Source organism: Rosa chinensis, chromosome 2 (genome assembly GCF_002994745.2).
Source record: "Rosa chinensis cultivar Old Blush chromosome 2, RchiOBHm-V2, whole genome shotgun sequence".
Lineage (NCBI taxonomy): Eukaryota > Viridiplantae > Streptophyta > Magnoliopsida > Rosales > Rosaceae > Rosa > Rosa chinensis.
Genome location: NC_037089.1, coordinates 82,868,986 through 82,877,050, shown reverse-complemented (window position 1 = coordinate 82,877,050; position 8,065 = coordinate 82,868,986). Strand labels below are relative to the sequence as shown.

Here is an 8,065-nt window from a genome sequence, read left to right as displayed (position 1 = left end):
TTATGTTGTTTGAAGTAGTTTGAAATAATAGATTAACCACCTACTTCTGTTGTATGGGTGTTGTTTGAACTCCACTTTTCTGTTGTTTGAAGTAGGTAGAAACAACGTATCAACCACCTACTTCTGTTGTCTGAGAGCTGTTTGAACTCTACTTTTGTGTTGTTTGAAGTTGGTAGAAACAACAAATGATCTATTTGTTTCTGTTGTTTCTATTTTCTTGATACAACATAAATTGTGAAACCTGCATATATCTGTTGCCTTTGAACCATTTCAACTCATTCATTTACAATCATCAAAACCATAAAATTGGACTAAAATCAGCATTCAAAATGATCCCTACGTTTCATTGCATCAACATCATCCAAAATACAATCCATAGCTCCAACTCCAAACCTAGCCAACAGTTACATAATGATCGAGAGGACCAAAACCTATAAGGTAAAGAAAGAGTAGCAAGGCAGAGCAACTGCATGCATAATCTGCATGCATAATTTAGGTTCATCAATACTTTCCTTCAGTTATATATAAATGCACAAAAGCAGTTCCAAGTGCTACTCATCTATCTTAAACAGAACCCAAGTTAGAACTGCATAACATGATTTGCCCATTCAGCTCGAACCACATCAATATCATCCTGTGTGTAAGCAAGATTTGATTTCCTTTCCCACTGAAACAAGCAAATGCAGCAAGTTATTATGATGCAATCAGATTTCATATTATAGGCATATTTTAGATTTGGACATAATAAAGTTCATTAAATTTGAGAAGCAAATGCAGCAAGTCCATTATATGGAAGTACCATGATGAAATACCTCTAAAGGGAAAAATTCACCAACGGTGTCTAGACACTTTGGTGACTTTCACAATGATACCTGAACTCTGAATGTTATCAATGTGATACCTGGACTTACAATTGGTTGTCAACGTAGCACCTACGTCAACTTTCCGTCACGGAACTGTCAAGTTGACCACGTGTGACTCACCTGAGGCCCAAAAAGAGAAGTAAATGACTGATATGCCCTCAAATTACTTTTTTATGAAAAAATAATTAATTTAAATGAATAAAATAATTAATTCTTAAAATAAATTTTATAATTAACATAAAGAAATAAAGAAATAATTAAAAAAGAAATTTTTCTCTCTCATTCATCATCAGCTACACACAATTGTTCTTCTCGGGGCTTCGTTTATGTTCACTAGCCTCCGATAATTAGAAGCCGCTTTGCGAATTGCGAACAGTACCGATGAACCTCTATTTGCTCAGAGATCTTCACACTCACTCAGCCCCTAAATTCTACCTGCGTCTCTTACCCAAAACCTCACCTCCTTCTGATTAACCGCCGTCTCTGCCGCTAGGCCTTAGGGTTCTTTATTAGTCTACTTTGGTAGCCAACTAGCGATGAATCCAAATCCATACCAACCTACAGCACCTCCACCTCCTGGGCCTCGAATGCTGCCGCCTAGCCTTCCAATGATGCCACCAATGCTATGGTGCCGCCCAACCCTCCGGTGACGAGCACTTTCTGGGAGATCACAATTGTGCGTGATCAATTCAAGAACTTGCAGGACGCTCTTGGTGGGGTGAGGGGAAGGAGGGAGGAAGCAGAGGATGGAGGCGTACCAGCGGCGGAGGGAGGAGAGGCCTCGAAATCGTCGTCCAGCTTTAGAAGATGAACATGAATGGAGGATGAGGAATGGCCGTGCTAGCTTCTGTACTCTAGCAAATGCGCTGCTCAGAAAGAACTTAACTTTCCAGGTCTCTCTCTCTCTTCTTGTTTGGGTTCAAATTTGGTTTTTTTATGAAATGAAAGAGCCTCCAGATTTCTGGGTTTGCTTGTTTTTGTGCTTTTCTTTCATTTTGGTACATAAAGATCGATTCTTTGGTTGCTTTTTTTGTCAATATGTTACTTTTCTGGGTCCATATCAGTTGCTAAATTATAGTGATACAAAGATTATGTATTGGTTTAATCACCCAATGTTAAGATTCTTGTTTGGGTTCAAATTTGGTTTTTTATGAAATGAAAGAGCCTCAAGATTTCTGGGTTTGCTTGTTTTTGTGCTTTTCTTTCATTTTGGTACATAAAGATCGATTCTTTGGTTGTTTTTTTTGTCAAGCTGTTACTTTTCTGGGTCCATTTCAGTTGCTAAATTATAGTGATACAAAGATTATGTATTGGTTTAATCACCCAATGTTAAGATTCGAGTTATGTAATTATGTATGTTCTTTTATGCAGAAAAGGAATATGAAACAGAATGTTCGGCTTGTTTCAATCCCAATTTTGCCATGTATAATGCTCCTTCTCATCCATATTTTGGTCAACCATGAACTGGACAAGCCTAAGAATAGGTGTGGCTGTGTTTGTGTTGAAACTGACGGAGACGGCGAATGTGAGAAAGTTTGTGGATTGGAATACTCAACTGTGGATCAAGGGTTCACTTCTCTCCCAAAATGGGTCTGTCCAGCTTAAGAATATGAACATGAATGGGTTCAAGAACATGAACAATTGCTAGGAATTCTTTTGCTTTTTTTTTTTTGCTGGGTTTAAGAAGATGAACATGAAATTCCTAGGTTCAGATACTTATTGGATTGGGACTTTTTGTCTTTTTTAGAATGTATTTGATTGCGATCTTGATTAATAGAAGAAAGAAAAAAAAATATCAACTTTTATTTTTAATATAATAATTTATTCAGTTTTTATTTTGAATTTTGAATTTATTCTCTTTAATGTTTAATGGAGTGAAAAAGTCTTTTTTGCCCTCATTTTCAGCCTCACGTGCGTCACATGTGATCAAAATGGACGGAGGCATGGGGGAAAGTTGACGTAGGTACTACGTTGACAACCAATTATAAGTTCAGGTATCACATTGATAACATTCAGAGTTCAGGTATCATTGTGAAAGTCACCAAAATGTCCACACACCGTTGGTGAATTTTTCCCTACCTCTAAAAGCAGCAAGTTATGCAGTTGATCATTCTTACCTTGGTAGCAAACTCCAAGTTGTTGTGCTCCACAATTTCTTTCATATAACGCATGATGAAATAACCACAGGTGTTAGAATCAGTTTGCTCGAGAATACCCTAAAAATAATAAATTAAGATTAACCATCGGGAAATATACCATACCATATGAGGAAGTACGACTTAATGGAGACTACAAAAATTCCAACCAACTTACAGCAAGATTCTTCCATTAGATTATTTTCCTTCATTTCCTACTCTTTTGGGCATTGAAGATTTTAATGAAGCTTGAAAATGATGATCACAAAAATTATAATTAGTAAGTAGCAAGTTCAGTACGTGAAGAAACAACATCAACTGATCAATATAGTAAAAAAAAAATTGGAAAGCAGACTTACTTGTCGACAATAGTTTTCCATTCACCGGCACTTTCGTTTTTTTAGTGGATCTATGAAATGCATGACTTCTTCATCCGGGTTCACCACCAACAACATCCAATGAGCACTATAGGAAAAGATGTTAAAAAAAATTTTTTGAATAAGTCCATTAAATCTATACATAGAAGCTATCAACAAGCAATATAACATGCCTAACATAATACTGATTACATACCTTGAGTTATATAGAACCAAAAATATTTGCCCCGGTTTCCCTAACATGTACAGATTTGACATAGACCGTGCCCGTTCAGTGGGATTTCCACATCCAATTAAATCGGTGGGTGCAGGGTCGATAAAGCCAACCACATCCAATTCTATAACACAATGAAACATGTTAAACCATAACTATAAAATTTCAATAATTCATGTGCTTCCAGAACAGAAAGTTCACAAAATTAAAATGAAGAACGAACTCTGTGATGATTATAAATACTTACCTTCAATTTGTTTAAGTCAGAGCTAAGCCAATCATCTGCTTTCAACGCTAGCCTAATGAGCCTAACTCCAACCTTTCACTACACAGCACGAACAACAACAAAAAAAAACATGATCAACAGTATGTAGTATAAAACAAGTTCATATTGCACAAATAGAATAAAATAAAAAATGATGGACGTAACCTATGAAGCACGGATACATGAATTTGGCCTCGTATCCCGTACCGATACGGGATCCGGGTACGATACGCTCAGATATGTCCGGATACGCATATCTGGATTTGGATACGGTTTGGATACGTCCGTATCCTAAGCCGATACGTAAGTATGCAAATAAATCGGATACATAGGGGTAATGTTGACTTTTTACCCTGAAAAACAAAAAAATCAACCCAGATCGAGATGAACCTAATCTCAGATTTTCTCAAGCTCTGCGTTTCTTTTGTTCTGCTCTTCTTCTTGCTAAACCCATATCGAGACAACCTTCTCTGCTCAAGACTTCTTCTCTTTCTCATGCTTTGCGTCTGTTTTCTTCTGGTCTTCTTCGTAAATTGCAAGCCTTCTTGCTCAACCCAGATCGAGACGACCTTCTGCTGAAATTCACTTCGTTCTGCAGCCGATTCGGTTGGAGCTTGGAGCTTCAATTTGTTGCTGCTTCGGGTACGTTTGTTCTACATCTTCTGCTCTTCTTCTCATATTTGTTCTTCAGTTTCTAGCTGCATAGAGTTTCCTCTCAGTTCTCACATTTGTTGAAGCGGGTACATATTCTATACGGCATGTGCTTCATATTTGTTTGTTGCTTCGAACGTTTTGATTTCCAACCCGGAGACTCTTATTCGTGGTGGAGTGTGACTGCCAGCTGGAATGATAACGCGGTGCTAGTAATTTGCTATTTTATATATATATATATATATATATATATATTTTTTTAATTGACGTATCCTTCACGTACCCATATCCTATTACATTTAAGATTTGCCATATCCACGTATCCGCTCGTATCGTATCTGGATACCCATACCCATATCGGTGCTTCTTAGGACGTAACAAAATAGCTTAAGGGAAAGATATATTTTTATTTGGATATCCATATGAAAGGGAGAGCTAACTAGAAATTTTAAACATAAACCTTCGACCATTCTGGAAGGCCACAGGAGGTGTCTACGTTATTGTTACTTCATTTATTTACTTACAGGCCCTCAGATAGCCTGGCAAACTTTTCAAGGAGCGTCATAGAAATAGTACAAAGAGGCATTTTGCAGTTTGCAGTATGCATTACCTCTGTCTACACTGAAGATACTAGTATTAAACAGTATTATGGTACTGGACTACTAGATACATGAATTCAGCAAAAACTAGTTCGGCCTATACTAGGAAAGTAGTAGAGGACCAAACTTTATTGTTTTTGTATAAATGAATTGAGATATTTAATTTTGCTGCCCCTTACCTAGAAACTTTTGTAGTTATACAGATATATAGAACATTCCCATGCTTTGCATAAAAACATAGTAATAGCAAAAGCCAATATCAAAATGAAGCTAAAGACTCAACATTTGCATAAAAACCCATTATTAAAGAAATCCAACATATGAAACTTCACATTCTCCTACCTAGCATATGTGATAACTCATTCAAACCCAAAAAAGAGTATCAAACATACAAATCTGAGAACAGATTAGAAACGTGTCCCCTAGAAAGCTAGGATTGGAATAAGTTTCAACAGAATCTTTACTTCCTCTACTTGAGTCACAGTGCAAAGCCTCCAAGGACTTGGGTCTACACCGTTTTCCTTCAGCTGCAGAACTGCTTTGTCTAAACATCTATAATGCCGAAAAATGGGATTTAGCTTGGAGAGTTGGATATTAAAACTGATGTCACGTATATAATTCTAGAAGAGTAGTAAAATTTTAAAAAAGAGATACATAAAATCGTTCAGATTCGGAATGCAATTAGATTTGCCCAGAAGAAGAACCAGAAGTAACGAAGTATTGAACCAATGTAATTACAAAAAGAGCCAAACACGTTCATGTATACATGAAAAATGATAGAATAGAAAGACAAAGAAAAAAGAAAGACAAAGCATGACAGGAAAACACTCATAAAGCAATTCAAATATGATGACCCAGTTAGTTATGCCATTTAAGTACATTTATTTTCCAATTTCATATGTTCCACTGATTTGTTTGCAATTATAAATTGCCTCCTTTTACACACAACACAATGCACACATTGCTGAATAACAAGCTCTACCTAATTTACACTAATTTGAGACACCAATTAAAACTCATCTGTGTATATATGATAAAGTTAACTTCCTGATCCTAAATTTAGAATTCCAATTACTTGTCTTTCCACTTCGATACAACTGGAATAGGGGATATCCATTCAAAGTAACCCAGTGCACAAATAGGCTATACTTTCCACTCCACAATTTGACATGCAATTAAAACACAAGATAAACGAAGAGTAAAGAAGAAATAGCATACCATGATTCTCTTTTAGTTTTCTCTATCAAACCTCCATCAAACAGAAAAAGAACACCAGCAGATATCAGATGCAGCATCACAAATGCAGCTTTTAAACCCAAAGCAGACCTCCGAACTAAACCCACCAACCAAACACAAAAAGGAACAGTATTCCCATGTAAGAATAAAGTCAAGCTCTAGCAAAAAACAACAACACTAACAAAAAGAAACGATGTTTAGCTGAGTTGGGATTCAACAGAACTAAGAAACAGTAAAGATTACGTTTTAAATTTTTGGCTTTATGAAAAATCCAAAAAGGGTGTTGAAGAAAAAGCTCACTTGAATTGGAGAGGCAAGGAAGACACTGAAAACTGGAAAACATAATCTTTGAAACTTCACTTAATTAGCAAACTTTGTGATGCGCTCAAAGCAAGTGCATAATTTAACCCTAAAAATATCATAGTAGTATAAGCAAGTAGGGATCGTTCTATTCCGGGGATTGAGGGTACATCTGTCATTGTCAAACAATTAAACAATTAAAATTAAAACAAAGTATAATATTCACAAAGATATTCACAAGTATAAACATTATTTACGAAAAAGGGGGAATTTGTTTTTGGTTTTTTCGAAAATAAAACTAAGTTAACAAAATAATTAAAATGCAAAAACATAAAAATACAAATGGAGTGAGAGAACAAAGATCAAAAACCGAAACATATGATTAAAATTGATTCAAACCCTAATATTGTTCATCCAAGTCATGAGAGAGGAGTTGATCATGTGAAACGTTAAAAGCAAACAATTTCCCATATTTTACTTTTCAATGCTAATTAATCTAAGTGAAAGCACCTAGATTAATCCTATTAAACATGCAATCAAACCCTAGAAAGCTAGTCAATCATGTCATGTTTAACGCATTACACATAGAGAAAGGCTATCAACTCAAGTGTACAACTTAGTATGGAAAAGTCCACCTAATTGCAATCCTCTTTAATTAAATTCGGTCTTTGCACAAAACCTTTACTACTTTGATTCAAGTTTACACAAAACGAAAAGTCAATTTCATGTTCTTAAACCTAGCACCATTCATATCAAAACCCTACGTGTTTGCAACCACATAAGATTAAAATACAAAAGTTATCTATAACGCAAATTTAATTAAACAAACTCACATAAGCAACTCTCGAATCACAATATATGAATCTGAAAATTCTCAATTAATCATAAAGCAACATAAAAATCAACATATAGAAATCACAACTTTATCTCAAAACATATAAACGGGCTTTAAACTTTGCCCTTAACATTATTTGTTAACTAGAATTCATAGTTCTACAAATCTAAACAAAGAAAACCAAAAGAAATTACAAGGAAAAAGATAGAATTACACCATGAAGGGAGTGGATGATGAAGAGCTTGAGACATTGATCTTGAATCTTTAAAGCAAGACTTCACTATCACGGCACAAGGTGGATGATGACGGCTAGGAGGCTTCATGGCTTCTTCTTCTCTTCTTCTCTTTGCTTAAAAATGCAGAAACTTAAAACTAGATAATGGAGAGAAAAATGGAAAGGAAATGGAGAGACAAAGAAGATGAGATGGATGAAGGAAGATGTTTTAGAGTGAGAGCAGAATGTATTTATATAGGGAAGAGAAAGAAGAGTGAAATTGGAAAAGATGGAGTAAATTAGTGTGAGTAATGATGGAGAAAACATGATGATTACACCCTAAAATATGGAATGTTTTTGGGTGATGATGATGGTG

The 8,065-nt window shown here is 35.5% G+C and overlaps 1 long non-coding RNA gene across 12 annotated transcripts; it reads right to left on the bottom strand.

The window, feature by feature from the left end:
* Positions 1-317: 317 nt before the first annotated feature.
* On the bottom strand, positions 318-7,748 carry LOC121051531. 12 transcript variants are annotated; one of them, XR_005806011.1, is made up of 10 exons: positions 7,692-7,748; positions 6,323-6,437; positions 5,569-5,656; positions 3,837-3,914; positions 3,572-3,713; positions 3,358-3,463; positions 3,177-3,246; positions 2,981-3,079; positions 902-983; positions 318-667 (listed from the first exon to the last, which is right to left on the bottom strand). It is a non-coding gene; the product is annotated as an uncharacterized LOC121051531 (long non-coding RNA). The 12 variants fall into 12 exon arrangements; XR_005806006.1 differs by lacking the exon at positions 7,692-7,748 and adding an exon at positions 6,641-6,838; XR_005806009.1 differs by having other exon boundaries at positions 5,569-6,437.
* Positions 7,749-8,065: the final 317 nt, after the last annotated feature.